This window comes from Sus scrofa, chromosome 13 (assembly GCF_054392235.1).
Source record: "Sus scrofa isolate SSC_HxYL_T2T_F1_AM1 chromosome 13, Sscrofa_HxYL_maternal_Yorkshire_Landrace_v2.0, whole genome shotgun sequence".
NCBI lineage: Eukaryota > Metazoa > Chordata > Mammalia > Artiodactyla > Suidae > Sus > Sus scrofa.
In genome coordinates this window covers 59,604,421-59,619,214 of record NC_139395.1, presented here as the reverse complement: position 1 = coordinate 59,619,214, position 14,794 = coordinate 59,604,421, and the positions used below count along the sequence as shown (strand labels likewise).

At 42.2% G+C, this 14,794-nt stretch overlaps 1 long non-coding RNA gene across 3 annotated transcripts in view; it reads left to right on the top strand.

Annotated features, from left to right (window-relative positions):
* LOC106505628 (uncharacterized) overlaps positions 1-14,794 on the top strand; it is a 179,422-nt gene that overhangs the window by 45,675 nt on the left and 118,953 nt on the right. For all 3 annotated transcript variants that reach the window (XR_014823445.1, XR_001300230.3, XR_014823446.1), the window contains one exon: positions 5,759-5,962. This is a non-coding gene — a long non-coding RNA (uncharacterized LOC106505628). The remainder of the gene's footprint in view (positions 1-5,758; positions 5,963-14,794) is intronic.

Below are 14,794 nucleotides of genomic sequence, written 5' to 3'. Positions count from 1 at the left end.
CCAGGGTGGTCTGAAAAATAGATGCTAAAATGGGAGTCTAAAGCTAGATCAAATGGCTCTGAGTATCCCTTCACCTTTGGTAAGTGGAGCATAGATAGCCAGTAGTCATATTTCATGCTGCATCACCCACAAGCTGCTATTGTGCAGAGCCAGGGAGTGGCCTATAGAAGGCAGAGTAGAGGTGGCACCTCAAAAAACCATCTTCTCAATGATGAGCCGCCATCGTCCACATCACAGGGTACACTCTAAGTGTCCAGTGAGTGACACTTAATTGATGCTCTATGACACATATAATACTTGGATCCCTTGCTTCTGTCACTCTCCTTTTTTATGGCTTTTTAATTTTATTTTTATTTCTTTATATATATATTTTTTTCTACTGCACAGCATGGTGACCCAGTTACACGTACATGTGTACATTCTTTTCTCACATTACATGTTCCATCATAATTGACTAGACAGAGTTCCCTGTGCTATACAGCAGGATCCCATTGATAATACATACCAAAGGCTACATTCTGCATCTATTTACCCCAAGCTCCCAGTCCCTCCTACTCCCTCCCCTTCCCCCTTGGCAACCACAAGTCTATTCTCCAAGTCCATGATTTTCGTTTCTGTGGAAAGTTTCCTTCATGCCATCTATTAGATTCCAGATATAAGTGATGTCATATGGTATTTGCCTTTCTCTTTCTGACTTACTTCACTGAGGATGAGAGTCTCTAGTTCCATCCATGTGGCTGCAAATGGCATTATTTTGTTCTTTTTTATGGCCGAGTAGTATTCCATTGTGTGTATATATACCACCTGTTCCTAATCCAATCATCTATCAGTGGACATTTGGGTTGATTCCCTGTCTTGGCTATTGTGAAGAGTGCTGCAATGAACATGCGGGTGCCACTCTCAGTGAAACAGTTGGGGAAATTATGCTTCATATGCTCCCATCTCTGGGTTTTGTGGGTTTAAAGGTCTAGTTCCCAAAGGGGACTCTTCTGCCAAAGGATATAGTGAAAGTGTCTGTGCAAAAGTTATGGCTACAGTATGGGAACTGCAGAATCATCATGCCAGGGGAGCAGTAGGAAGAACAATCATCACGGTCTTGGCAAGGGAGTCACTCTGTTTATCAGGAAGCCGTAGGGCTTGCACACGATGGGGACAATGAAGCAGCATACCTGGAGAGCCTCTTGGCACCCCATTGCTCAATCTGGGGTGCACTCAGGAAGTGCATAGCCTGAGAAGGGCATGGCCACCAAAGGCTTAGACTTCTTGGGGTGATGGTATGGGTCATAATACCATATCATCCTCCCTCCTCAGTGTCTTCAGTATTCTGCTTTGCTTAGAGAATAAAGCTCGAAGTCCTTGGTGTAGTTTTCAAGGACCCACAGCCTTGTCCTTCATTATGTGTCAGGCCACACACTCCTACAGTGCTCTGAAGACCACACTGTGGCCATACCAGACCACCTGAAGTTTCTTAAACTTTCAAGAACTTTCATGCCTCCTTTTGAAAAACCAGGCCTTTCCTTTATTCCATCTTTTTTTGCCTAAAAAGTATTACTTGGTTCAACTGTCTTCTGTTCTACTGAACTTATTTTTTTCCTAACCTCCCGGTAAAAATCAGTCACATCTTCTACCATACTCTTATAGAGGACACTCATTTCCTTTAATTGAACCAAATTATAATTAATTTCCACATCTGGCTTCCCTAACAGAATCTTTGAGGTCGAGAATGATCCCTAGCAGAATCTTTGAGGTCAAGAATGATACCTTACCTATTTTTTGAAGTAAAGAAAATCCATCTACTTAAAAAAAAAAAATGTCAGACAGCTACCACAGACAAGGCACCTTGATAAGTATTATGGGATGTACAAAAATTCACATATTTAGACATGAATTCTGCTCCTAGGGAACTCAACCTACAGTAGTGGAGGAGAATCATTGTATACATAATACCACCACAGAATGAAGAAAAAGAAAATGACATTTTATGGGAGTATAGAGGAGAGAGTCCTTATAGGTGGACAGTCTCCTGGCAGAGTACCAGTAACATGGTTATGCCTGTCGAGTTCTTAGATGTAAGCAACAGAGACCAACTCTAAATGATTTATTTTTAGAAAGAACTTTCTGAAAGACTATTTTTTTTTTTTTGTCTTTTGTTGTTGTTGTTGTTGCTATTTCTTGGGCCGCTCCTGTGGCATATGGAGGTTCCCAGGCTAGGGGTCCAATCGGAGCTGTAGCCACCGGCCTACGCCAGAGCCACAGCAACGTGGGATCCGAGCCGCGTCTGCAACCTACACCACAGCTCACGGCAACACCGGATTGTTAACCCACTGAGCAAGGGCAGGGACCGAACCCGCAACCTCATGGTTCCTAGTCGGATTCGTTAACCACTGCGCCACGACGGGAACTCCTGAAAGACTATTTGTTGACTCATAGAATTATCAGAAGACTGGAAAACAAGGCTTGGAAAACAGGCAGGAACAAGTGGGCCCAGAGCCTTGGCCAGAATCACGGTAGCAGCCTTGTGAGAACACTGCCATGGCCGCCACATGTGATGAGATGCCACCACTGGTGGTACCACACCCACCTCCCCAATGAATCCATCGGGTGGAAAACTCCAAAACACAGCAAAGAATTCAAGGGGCCAAGCAGTCAAAATCTCCCCATTCAGGGCCTAGAACAGAGTTGCTTTCCAAGAAATGTTAGATAAATTCATACATGAGTAGGTTTTACAGACTGGAAACTGGTGTCCAGAATGACCTCAGGGTCTCCAGCAGGTGTTACTAGGGTCTGCTTGTGTCATTGAATTCCTTGCCTTCTTTGCCACAGAACACACTTCCTAACCACCTGGTCGTTAGGCAGGGTGATGTGACCAATATTGGCCAATGAAGTGGGGCAGAGGGCATCTGTGTTCCTTCTAGGCTCAAACCTCCATGTGTCATTCTGGAGCCTCTTCTCTGTCCTGGAGGCATGGTATGGAGCCTGGGTTTGAGAAGGTAGGGACCCAAGATCACTGAGTCACTGTGTGGAGTACAGCAGCCTGAAGGAGTACTTTATCCACAGCAGGTTGAGTCAACAAGAAATACACGTTAACATGTTAAACCACTGACATTTGGGAGTTGTTATCAATGCCTAAATCTAGGGTAGCCTTTTACAGGGTTTTCACTACCCAATGCAACGGAAACTTTCCAGCATTTATTTTGAAATGCTCTTTGCTCATCAAGATAAAAAATGATTGGTCTCTTTTAAACTACCAATAAATTCCACCTTACCATTTGATTTTAAACTCAGAGGAAGGAAGTCAGGAGGCATCGTCTAAGGGATGAGGATCATTTTAAAATAGACAGACCCTTGTTCTCAAACTCAAGGCATAGCAGCAGTTCTTACCTCTTCTGGATCAGTCTTTCTAAATTTTCATGATACTGTTCTATTATTAGGTACTGCCATTTATCTCCTTTCTTTGGGGTCTGGCTGAGCCATGAATCATCTGGAACTTTGAAGTACACCAAATCAGGAGTTGACCTCTTTCATCTAGAAAGCCAAGGCCTTGCTCCCAGCTATTCATTGCTAGTCCCTTTATTACGAAAAATATTTTGCTTAAAAGGTTTTCTCTAAAATGGCACAAACTTGACATGCAATTACCATTAATAAAGAAGTTTATATGGCTGCTCAGCACCCTGGAGGAAACTACTCCCATCAGCTGCCAGTTGTTGATCATCAACAATGAGCTGGGCTCTGTGCTGAATGCTTTAGAGATGTTACTTAATTTTGTTATCCCTACAGCACTGTAAGGTACAAATTCTTATTTCTGTTTTATGATCAAGGAAACTGAAACTCAGAAGAGGCAAACTTTCCTAATGCTCTACAGCTACCAAACGATAATGCCAGGACTGAAATCTGGTTTTGCTGACCTAAGAGCCAGCGCCTTTAGCCCGAGAACTCTACTGACTTCCACATGGGGAAGGGCAGCGTCACAGGTGCAGGGCTGAGATTGTCCTTCCCGCTGCCCATCTTGTTATCTCCTAGCTGCTTTGTGCTTTGCTTAGGATCATAAAATGTACGACACAGGAGCTACTTTTTCAGTTTGGAGGGTTTCATTTTAAATGAAAAAGAGGAATTCAATAGCCCTAACTTCAGGAAAGGGAAAGGCATTTTAAAGTTAGTGCATTACGGGTGAGTTTCCCCTTTGATTTCAGTGTTAAATGGCCCTGGCAAGGATTCCCTGAAAGTTTTTTTCCTGCCAGCCAGGCTTTAGCTGCCAGGTTACCTCTCTTCCTGAGGAGATGATGACAGGCTAAAACCCTCTCACATCTGCACTCTTTTGTGCCACCAGCATGTTGTCAGGAATGAGGCTACAGCCAGCCAGCCTGACCAAAGAGGCCCAGATAGTCATGCAGACCATCTGCACAGCTCTCAAGCTCACTAGGCTGCTTTGAGTTCCTCCCAGTGATATCTTTTAACACTAGGGCCTTATCCACCAGGCACTGAAGGGGAATCTCCCCTTCCTGTGAGACACTGTCAGGGACTGGTGTTCATCTGTATCTTTCTTAAATTGCCCCAGAAGCTGCAGAGAAGACTGAGACCTGTAAAACTGAACTTGGGGGGAGTCAAGTCGAGGGTAACATTATGCAGCCAGCAGATCAGCTCTTGCAGCTGAGAGCAACATATCTTCATAGATTGCAGGAACAATTCTTTTCCCTGGTCTCCTTTCCTGGGAGGCTGCCCTTAAGCATCTGGGTCAGGAATGCCTGTTGGTCCAACGTAGCCTGCAATGAGGAACATGTTCTCAGTGGTCCAGAGGAAACCGCCCCCCCCCCGCAAGGCCTGGCTGCTCATCAGACTGCCTTCCCCTGCATCGTCCCTTGCATGCCTGAAGGGGAGATTAAACCAAGGTTTCCTCAAATACATTAGATTCTCTCTCATAGCAAGTGCTGATTCACAATGTATATAAGCATATTGAATAGCTACCCCAGCCCTAGGGCTCCATTTTCTTCTCTATCTCAAATTACTTTGTCTCTTTACATTATCTTTCTAGGTGAAATCATCCCATCCTATGGATTTAAATACCATCTAAAGTCTTGAGTTCCCAAATTATATGTCAAGTTTAACTTTCTCCTTAGAACACTAAACTTATTTACCCAAGTGCCTGCTTGGCATCACCACTTGCGGCTATCTCAGGCCTTCAAAGTTAAGATATTTAAATCCACATTCTTCACTTTCTGCATTCGATTTGGGTATCTTCCATTCTTTCTCATACTCCATGCAATCAAATTGGAAGCCAAGTGCATTGAACAGGGTCCAGTGGGAAGAGGAACCACACTAGGGATTTGAACAGATAATTGTTCAAATATAAAGCATGTTAGCTAGGTATCGTTAGGTTCACCAAAGGAGGAGTGCACTAGGCCAAGTCAGTAAAGCAAGAGAGATTTATTGAGGCATCAGAAACAGATGGGCTGAGCTCAAGATAGGGTCAGCCCTGACTGTGAGGAGAATTTTGTCTTATAAAGGATCATGGTGGGACTCCATGGCGTGGGTCTATGGTGGGAACTCATGGCAAGGACAATGAAAGGAAGGTTATGCAATTTGGGAAGGGGCGTGGGGTTGAGTCCCATGATCTAGTGATTGTGGCAGGGAAGATTATAGGGGAAGGGAAAAATCAGAACAATAAGATGGCTGGAGTCCGAGTCTCACAACCAGAGAAGTGCAACAACAGCAAGTGGCATCCAGGGGGCAGTTAATCTTTACAGGTGCTTAATCTTTGCAGGCAGTTGTTTCCCGTGAGCCGTTGTGTCTTGCTGCCCAGCTTCGAATGGCCACATTCCTGGGAAGGAGGCCTTCTTCCAGTCTCCTGGGAGCCTATAAAGTATAAAGTTGTTAACCAGATCATGGAAAAGGACCACAGAACACTGAGTTATTACGGAAGTGGCAACTGAAGGAAGAGCCACCAGCTGGAGAACAAAGAGAAAAGGTCAGAGTCAATTAAAATTAGAGTTGAAGCTCAGACACCTGAGGTGGGAATGGCTGGTAGTGCTGGTGTGTCTGAGAGGAGGGCAGTGGGGATGGTTTTGTGGTGTCTTAAAATTGCACTGGGTTAGCTTCTTCTCTGGGAGGGAAGAGCTTCTCCTGAGTGAGGAAGATGAGGCTGGAGCTCCGTTCATGGGAGCAGAAAGCTTACAGAAAGTGACCAGAAAGGACCCAGGCTCTTCTCCCTGCTTTCAGAGTCTTTGTCACACTCATTCTTGGCAGAGCTTGACAGGGAGAAGCTGGGAAAGCAGAAAGGTGGTTTGCAGAGTCCAGCCCCAGAACAACATGGCAGCATGTAGAAGAGCAGCCTGCAAGCTGAGAGACAATAACCTAATCATCAACCCATCACTTATTAGCTACTTGATATTTCAATTATTCTTGGCGCTTTCTTCCTGTTTAACTCTAGCGTCAAATCCACCAGGAAGTCCTAATATTACTTTCTCCAAAGTAGTCCTTGGAGATAGGTTAAGGATCTGGCTTGCCACAGCTGTGGCTCAGATTCTCTCCAGGGCCCAGGAACTTCCATATGCCATGGGTGTGGCAAAAACAACAACAACAACAACAAAAAAAAGAAAGAAAACCCCTAAATTGTCCTTAATTTCATTGACTTTTCTTCTTCCTCATCATAATCTTGATGTAAAGGCTCCATAACCTCTAACCGAGACTATGACAATACCTGTCTTATGGGATTTCTAGTCACTCTTGCTCTCTTCCAAAATACATATTTATTCCAGAAATGTTTAGTGGACACCAGTTATGGTACCAGACACTGACCCACTTTGACGAAAGCAGCAAATAAGACAGATTAAGCCCTGTCCTTGTAGAACTTCCATTTTAGTCACTTACATTGCCACACAGCAGCCAAGTGACTATTAAAAGACGTTAAATTGTGTATCCACTTAAAACCCTTCAGAGGCTTTTCTGGTTTAAGTATAACAAAAAGCAAACTCTCTGAAGTTTAAAGCCCAGTGTAATGTGAGGACTTCCCACCTCTGCTGACTCCATGCTGTCTTTCTCCTTTTTGGTGCTCTGGACACACTGGCCAAATTTCAATTTTTTGGACATGCCAAAATTTTAAATAAATATCTTCCTTGACAGACATAGGTCACCCCCACTGGACCATAAGTTTCATGAGAACAGGACTGGTGTCTATATTCTAGCAAATAATACCGTGCCAGGTACTCTATAAATATTTATAGAATGAATTAATAAAAGTTCCAAAAAGTCAGTTTAATGTTGTTTAACCCAGCAATACCCAAACTTATTTACACACAAAATCACTCTTAAAATAATACCTTTATTTGTGTTTTGTTAACACATTTTGAAGAACTTGTGTTTTGTTAACACATTTTGGGGAACACAAGCTTTCAGCTGGGATCCTTTCTGGCCCCTTGTTTCACTCAAGGAAAAACATCTTTCAACAACAGAGTCCTTAGAACTAAGTTTTACTCTCTCAAGATGCAAAGAGCAAAGGATTTGGGGGTACTTTTTATGGGATCCCAGGGGTCATTGTAGGTTGGAGACAAAGGTATGGTCATTGAATTCTAACAAGATTGGATTCCAGTGCTAACTTCCATCTGTTAAAGAAAGGTTACAATTACAATTCTGACATTTCAGAATTGTTGGAAGGATATAATGACGTAAAACACAAAGCACGTGTGTTAAAATGTGGCACACACTAGGTGAGTAAATATTAGCTTCCATACTTTAACCTATCCCCTTTTGGCCTATGTATTAAAGAAATAAGTAAGAGTCTGCAGAGAATAATGGAGAAATACAGACAGCATAACCTCAGCATGCATCATAGTAACTACTAGAGGACAGAATTATCAACTAGGGAGTTTTTATAATTTTTCATCTCTACAGTTTGCTCAGCCCTCCAGTGAGTATAAGACATGGCCCTGCCCTTGAGAATTTTAAAACTAATTAGGGAAAAACTAACCACAAAGAAATAACTGGAGTGATAAAGATGCTAAATAGGAAATGAGTGATAAAAAGGGAGACCTAAGGATTGACATATCTGAGATTTCCTCAGAAAAGACATGGATTTCCAATTCCTTAGGGATCCTCCTATCCTGAGCAGTTTAAAAAATACTTTTGGATTGGGATGGGCAATCCACCCCAAATAAAATGAAATTCAAATTTAACAGTGTGTCCTTTCAAGATCACAACACATATTGAGTCTGTGTTCATAAATCCCCAATGAAAGAAAGATTCAAATTACTTTCTAAACCCTGACCTCTGAGCAGAGTACTTTCATTTAAGACCCTGATGAGAGCGTGGGTAGGCATTAGTTATATCCATTTCACCTGAAACCTGCCTTCACTCATCAAGGTCGTTTTCATTGTTCCTACAGAAGCCTTGTTTCTCCTCCAGGCCGCCTAGAGCCTAAACTATAAGACATTACCTGAGTTGTTTTTCAGGATCCTCGAGTCACCTGTGTCTAGACCTAGCTGAGCCAGCTAGGCCCAAATAGGCCCACTGACTCCAACTGAGCATGCATCAGTGTCAGCTGGGCGACTTTTTGACGTCAGAAGGCTGAATACTCTACCCTCTGGTGGTGCTGAGCATCTCCTGTTGCGCAGGCAGAAACCTGTGGTCAAGTTACGCCTGCGCAGAACAATGATTCTAGCACCTTTTCCCAATCACCTTTTTCCACGCCCCCACTCTCCGCACCCCTCAGACCGCCCAGCTGATTTACTCTGCATCCTATAAATGCCGCCTCTTCCCAGGCTGCGGCTCTTACAGGGTGGGGGTGAAGTTTCTTCTTCTTTCGTCTTTCTTGGAAACTTTCTTTTTACTAGAAAGTTTTGGGTTTTAGCCCTTTGGCTTGCTGAGGGTGGCAGAACAAGATGAAACTGCTTCCGTACTGAGGGGAAGCTCAAATACAGGCTAATTTTTTTCAACAAAATTGAAAATTGCTTAGACTTTTAAGGGTCGCGGTTCTCTACCAAGGCAGAATGCAGCTAAAGATAGCAAAAGAGCAGAGTTAATCTGTGGAGAGAGAGACAGGGCTTGAAGGGATTCAACAGAATACTCTTTCTGCAAAAAACTAGAAGCTCAGCTTTCCTTAGAGGAAAATGAGAAGTTACAGAAGGCACGGTGATACTCTTCCAACTAGCCTAAACTGAAACTAATGAGCTGAGATTTTGGGGAAGAGGTTGAAGGATGGCAATAAGAATGTTACTTACTGAGTTTTAGGCATCAGGGAAGCACACGTGAGGATGTCAAAAAGGTTACCAAAAGTGATGTTCACCTACAGCAATGATTAAAATTAGGTCAGTGGCTTTCAAAATGGGCCCTGAACTTCACTGAGGGGATGGGAGTGGAAGAGGAAGGAAAACGGGCAGGTTAGAAATCCCACACCCTCAGTCAACCCAAGCAGCTCCAGTTTGTCACTTATCATAATTCCGTGCCCAAAAAATGGGTTTCACTGCTTTAAAAACACTGAAATTTACAGTACTAAGTGACTTTGAAGATTGTCCAAATTCTAAGGGTGAATCTAATGATGGGAGAGTTTCCAGTGCAAAACTAGTTCTCCTCAACCTGTTGGGATTTTGACTTCTGTGAGGTAGCACTTTTTCCCTCATTGCATCTCTTAAGCTTCCTATGACCTATTGACAAATTCTTTTTAATTGTGAAAGCTGTAAATTTTTATTTTTGTTTAATCGTGAAGAGAAAATCTTATGTGGGATCTGACAAATATAAACAAAATCCTGGTTTAATGAATTGTTGATCATGTCTTAACATCGAGCTTTTGATAGGAACATGGGTTAGGCATACAGGCACTTGAAAACCCACAGAAGAGTAGGAGGTACCAACTAAAAATAACCATTAGGTATTTAAGAAAATACAAAGGAAAGATGTAGAGAAAAAAGGTGGAAGAAAGGGAAGAAACTGCTTATAGAAAATCAAAATAGGTGTTTTTTTTTTTTTTTGACCCAAATTAAGTGGTCTTACCTCCTGTCTTCAGCCATTCTCCTGTTGTTCAGCCTTATGAATTGTTTAAAAGGGCAAGAACGGTGATTGTGAAAAATGACTAAAAAGGGAAGGGCAAGAGAATAAGGTTTGTAGAAACCCAGAGCCACCAAATCGACCTTGCTTGCATTGAACATGAGCGAGAATAACCTTGCGGAATCCTGAAATAGAGAAAAAAGGAAATTCAAAGGACAGGACTTGTAAAAACCACTTTGGTCAACAGTATTTCACTTTAGTAGTATGAAACTTTTTAGGCCCTAATCAGTCCTAATTATCATGAGTTCGCTTTTGGCTTAGAATACCTATTTTTGGAGGAAAGGGGTCACTAAAAACAGTCTTCTCATTATTCTTAGCACCCAGAGCATTTGCAGCTGAATTCAAGTACTTAACCAATGCTGGCCAGAGATAACTAATGAAAATGATTATTTTCATTCGTGAATCAGGTACAATTGAACTGAAGGTCTATTTTGATTACATAAAACTAACACTCTTATTAAATACTCCAGTGGATTCCACAATTGACTGTGCGCTGACTATTCACTCTTAGTAAAAACAATGTCCTGTTTAAGGAGGGGGAAAAAAAATACTTGTTAGTTCACATAGGTTCTATGGAATTCTCTAAATTGCATTTAATTGCAAAATCTAAACAAATATGAATATCCATCAAATACAGGACTTCAGGAAGTACTGAACAAGATCAACACCATCTATGTCTTGGGGAACTTCCAGTCCATAGAGAAAGATAGCCATTAAGCTAATAATTACCCCATTATTTGATAAAAATGTGATGAAACCTACAGGGGTTAGGAAGCGGAGGATGTTATAAGATGAGAGACCCAGGAATTCTTTCGTGGGTGATGATGCCTGAACCCATTTCTGAAGATTGAGGAAAAATTACCTAGGTGAAAGAGAGGGAAGATGATTACTAAGGCAGCTGGCTGAAGACCCTCAGGTGAGAAGGAACAGAATGTGCTAGGGGAGCCAAAGGAAAGCAAGGTAGCTAAACCCCCTAGCAAGGGAGAAGTTAGTACTAACGGGGTCTTGAGGATGACAGGCCTGTAAGACTATGAGAAGCTGTCCCAAGTGGTATTTTGTTTTAAGCTGGACCCGTAAACTACTCAAACATCTGTAGTAGGTGTCTAGAACTTGTGACATAGGTGGTTCTGGGGCAAAAGGGCTTAACCATTTTCTTTGTCTCATTGCTTACGTTTCATTGACCTTTGAAATAGAAAATGCTAAGTAGATTTCCATTCCGGATGTCTATTTTTAAATAGCTGAGTTTGTAAGTTTCTTTAAAACTCTTATTGAAGGAATTAAGGTGAATATTAAGAGAAGGATGGAGCCACTATCATTATCAAATTGTGGTCTGTGAATGTAATACATAGTGTGATAGAGTCCAGGCCTCTGCTGCTAGCTACAGGTCAGGCGAGTAAGTCAAGAGATACAAGGGGTTCTGGCAAGGAACAGCAACTCCACTCAGAAAGCCAGCCATCCGAGGAGATGGCAGACTATCCTGGAGAATCATCTTTATTAGGGGTAGGATTGATTTAGACTTTAATGCTAAGAGAAAGGAGAAGCATGAGCTTTCAAGGTGAAAGGGTAGAAATGGATTGCAAGCTTATTTGAGCCACCTGTGCTTCAAGGGAAGCATAACCTTTCTTCTTGCTCACGTAGGCTAGATCCCAAGGCTACTGCAAAACGTCACATTCAGTTACTTTTAGTTTACCAGTCTTAGCTCTGGTTATTTTCAAGTTTCTGAGCTGAAAGCAAACTTCGCTACAATGGGTAAAAGTCATAACTAACCCAGCACCATGGAATGGGAACATTCTTAAAGGAATTTAAATGGAGCTCTTTGGGCCCAAGCAACATTTCTCTAATGTTGAACTCTTGGTATTCAGGGCTAAAGTAGTAGAATATATACTCCAGAGAATGAGGGAAGCAGTTTAATGTGGTCTTCTGTTCCTCTTCTATTACGGTGTTCCTGTACAAAGTTCTTTGGTCAAAACTTTGGGGGAAATAGGCTAAATGAAGGTAAATATTTCATTACTGAAGGATTTCTTGCACAATTTACTATTGAATCTATATTTCTCACTAAAGTACCATATACCAATCCTAGACTAAGTCCAGGTATATAAAGAATAACTAGGAATGACGAAGTCCCTTGTGTACTTAAAATCCTCCATAAGGGAAATAGGAGTTTCCGTCGTGGCGCAGTGGTTAATGAATCCGACTAGGAACCACGAGGTTGCGGGTTCACTCCCTGGCCTTGCTCAGTGGGTTAACGATCCGGCGTTGCTGTGGCTCTGGCGTAGGCCAGTGGCTACAGCTCCGATTAGACCCCTAGCCTGGGAACCTCCATATGCCGCGGGAGCGGCCTAAGAAATGGCAAAATGACAAAAAAAAAAAAAAAAAAAAAAAATCCTCCATAAGGGAAATAGCCTTTGCAGGACTTGCCAAACTTGGGTAGAAAATACTTTTTCAGCAGAACATTTCACAGGACTTTTGAGAAATGCTGGTCCTATCTATAAGAATCAGTACTAAGTAGCCCCCAAACACTTAGGAGTTTCGTGGAAATATATGTTTAAAAATGCCCAGACAAGACCTTGATTCTGGAAGACAAAACAGATGATGCCCTTTTTAACTAATGAAGCATCATTAGGAGACCATATGTCCGCAAGAGTGAAAAATAACTCCTCTTGTGTCGGATTTGACTAGCATTAGGGAAATCCTGGGTTAAGTGTCAGAAAGCCACATCTTTCCTTAGACCAACTCTGGCGATAAATTGGCTAAGGATCATCTTTCCCAAGTGATTTAAACCCCATGCCAATTTTGCTCTGATGAGCTCCTAGTGTGGTGTCTACTTGGCTGCAATTTTAATTCAAAGAATGGTATCACTGAAGGTATGAGGATAATTAAGACAAACGCTGTACTCTGGAAACAAATGTTTATGTGAAAGTGGATGACTTTGTATAAAACTCGAACACTTCTATCTTGGCATCTCTAACCCAATATCTTAAGTACTCTTTCAGTACCAACAATTGTTACCAACCCAGCTTGAGTCTGCTTGCCCATGTGCATTGAAGTCTACTGACACCTGGTTGTGCTGAAGGCAAGTGCAGTGTTGATTGCAGGGCGCCAAGCAAAGCTTCCAGGGCAGCTGGTGCTTAAAACTTACAAATTCCCCTGAACTCTCTCGGAGAAATGTTATAGAAGATGGGTGAAGGGAGGGGAATTTCAAGGTTGATGATGAGCTTATGGACTTTATTTTGATTGATTTTGAGGTAATTGGGAGTCAACATCAACATTCTGGTCTGAGGTTCTAAGTGTTTGTGGGGACTTCTGCCACCTGGAGAGAAGGACTGGGCTCAGAATATTATCTATAATCCTTGACTTTGTTTATTGGCTAAGCTTTTTTTTTTTTTTCCTGCATTTTCTTTCTCTGAAATTTACTTTTTGGAACCGAGGCGAGACCTAGGAGGCTCTAGTTTTATCTACCGACAAGAGGCAGGCAGAGGACATGGCAATGAGGGGAGTCTATTCCGGGATGGCCTTTCATGGTCCTGCTCAGTTAACAACTTGGAATTGCCCAAATAACGGACAATGGGCATCTTGCCTGGGTAGAGCTGTGGAGAAGGGCCTTTGAGGTTTCAGGGTATTTTAGATCCATTAAAGTTAATCATGCTTGAATGGTGGGCTTTTGAATAGAAATTTTTTCTTGGTTTCTAAAATGCTGCAGGCTGTAATTACAGATACATTTTCTGATATTAGGATTAAAGAGACCAGAGGATGACTTGCTTTTCAATCATAGTCTCTGTTTTCCTTTCTGATAAACTATTTTTTTTTTGTCTTGCTATTTCTTGGGCCGCTCCCGCGGCATATGGAGGTTCCCAGGCTAGGGTCGAATCGGAGCTGTAGCCACCGGCCTACACCAGAGCCACAGCAATGCGGCTTCCGAGCCGCGTCTGCGACCTACACCACAGCTCATGCAACGCCGGATCGTTAACCCACTGAGCAAGGCCAGGGACCGAACCCGCAACCTCATGGTTCCTAGCTGGATTCGTTAACCACTGCGCCACGACGGGAACTCCCTGATAAACTGTTTTTTAAGAGTTTTACCTGTAGATCAGCAAGATTCACACGACATTGTTATGCGTATCCTGTAATTTTTTTTTTTTTTTAGGATACAAAAATGGCTTATTTCAGATAAATTCATATAATAGACATAGTACATAAAAGGCACTCAAGAATGCTTGTTGTTCAATCTTGTTAGTGACAAATACTGCCGATGAGTCATTTTTCCCTTTGATGCCATAAATTTGTCAAGTTAAAGATTAAATCCACCTGCTCTGGTTCCTAATTTCAAATATACTTTTAAGAGAATTAGTGTTATCAAATTATGACTGGTGAAATCAGAAGAACGCATTAGGAAAACTGAGTTGAAGACTCATCATGTGTCCTGGTACACACCATTGAATAAGCACAATGAGATGGGTTGAGTCTTCATCCTCCCTACCTCATTCATCAGTCAGTAAATTCTTCACTTTCACTAACAAAAACCTGGGTTATGAGGTTAAGAATACAAAACCTGAATGTCATTCTTTAATCGGAAAACACCGTACTTTGCCCACAGGACCTGGCACCTGAAATAGAAAATTGGTAACTAATCTCTCTCATTCTCCCTGAAGGCCTGGTGCATGCTGTCTTCATCTCTGTTCTTCTGCAGCATGGTTTCCTCTACTTCTCTACTACAGTTAGAACAAGATGATACTCATAAAGCCAATCCAGCCACAGCCCTAGA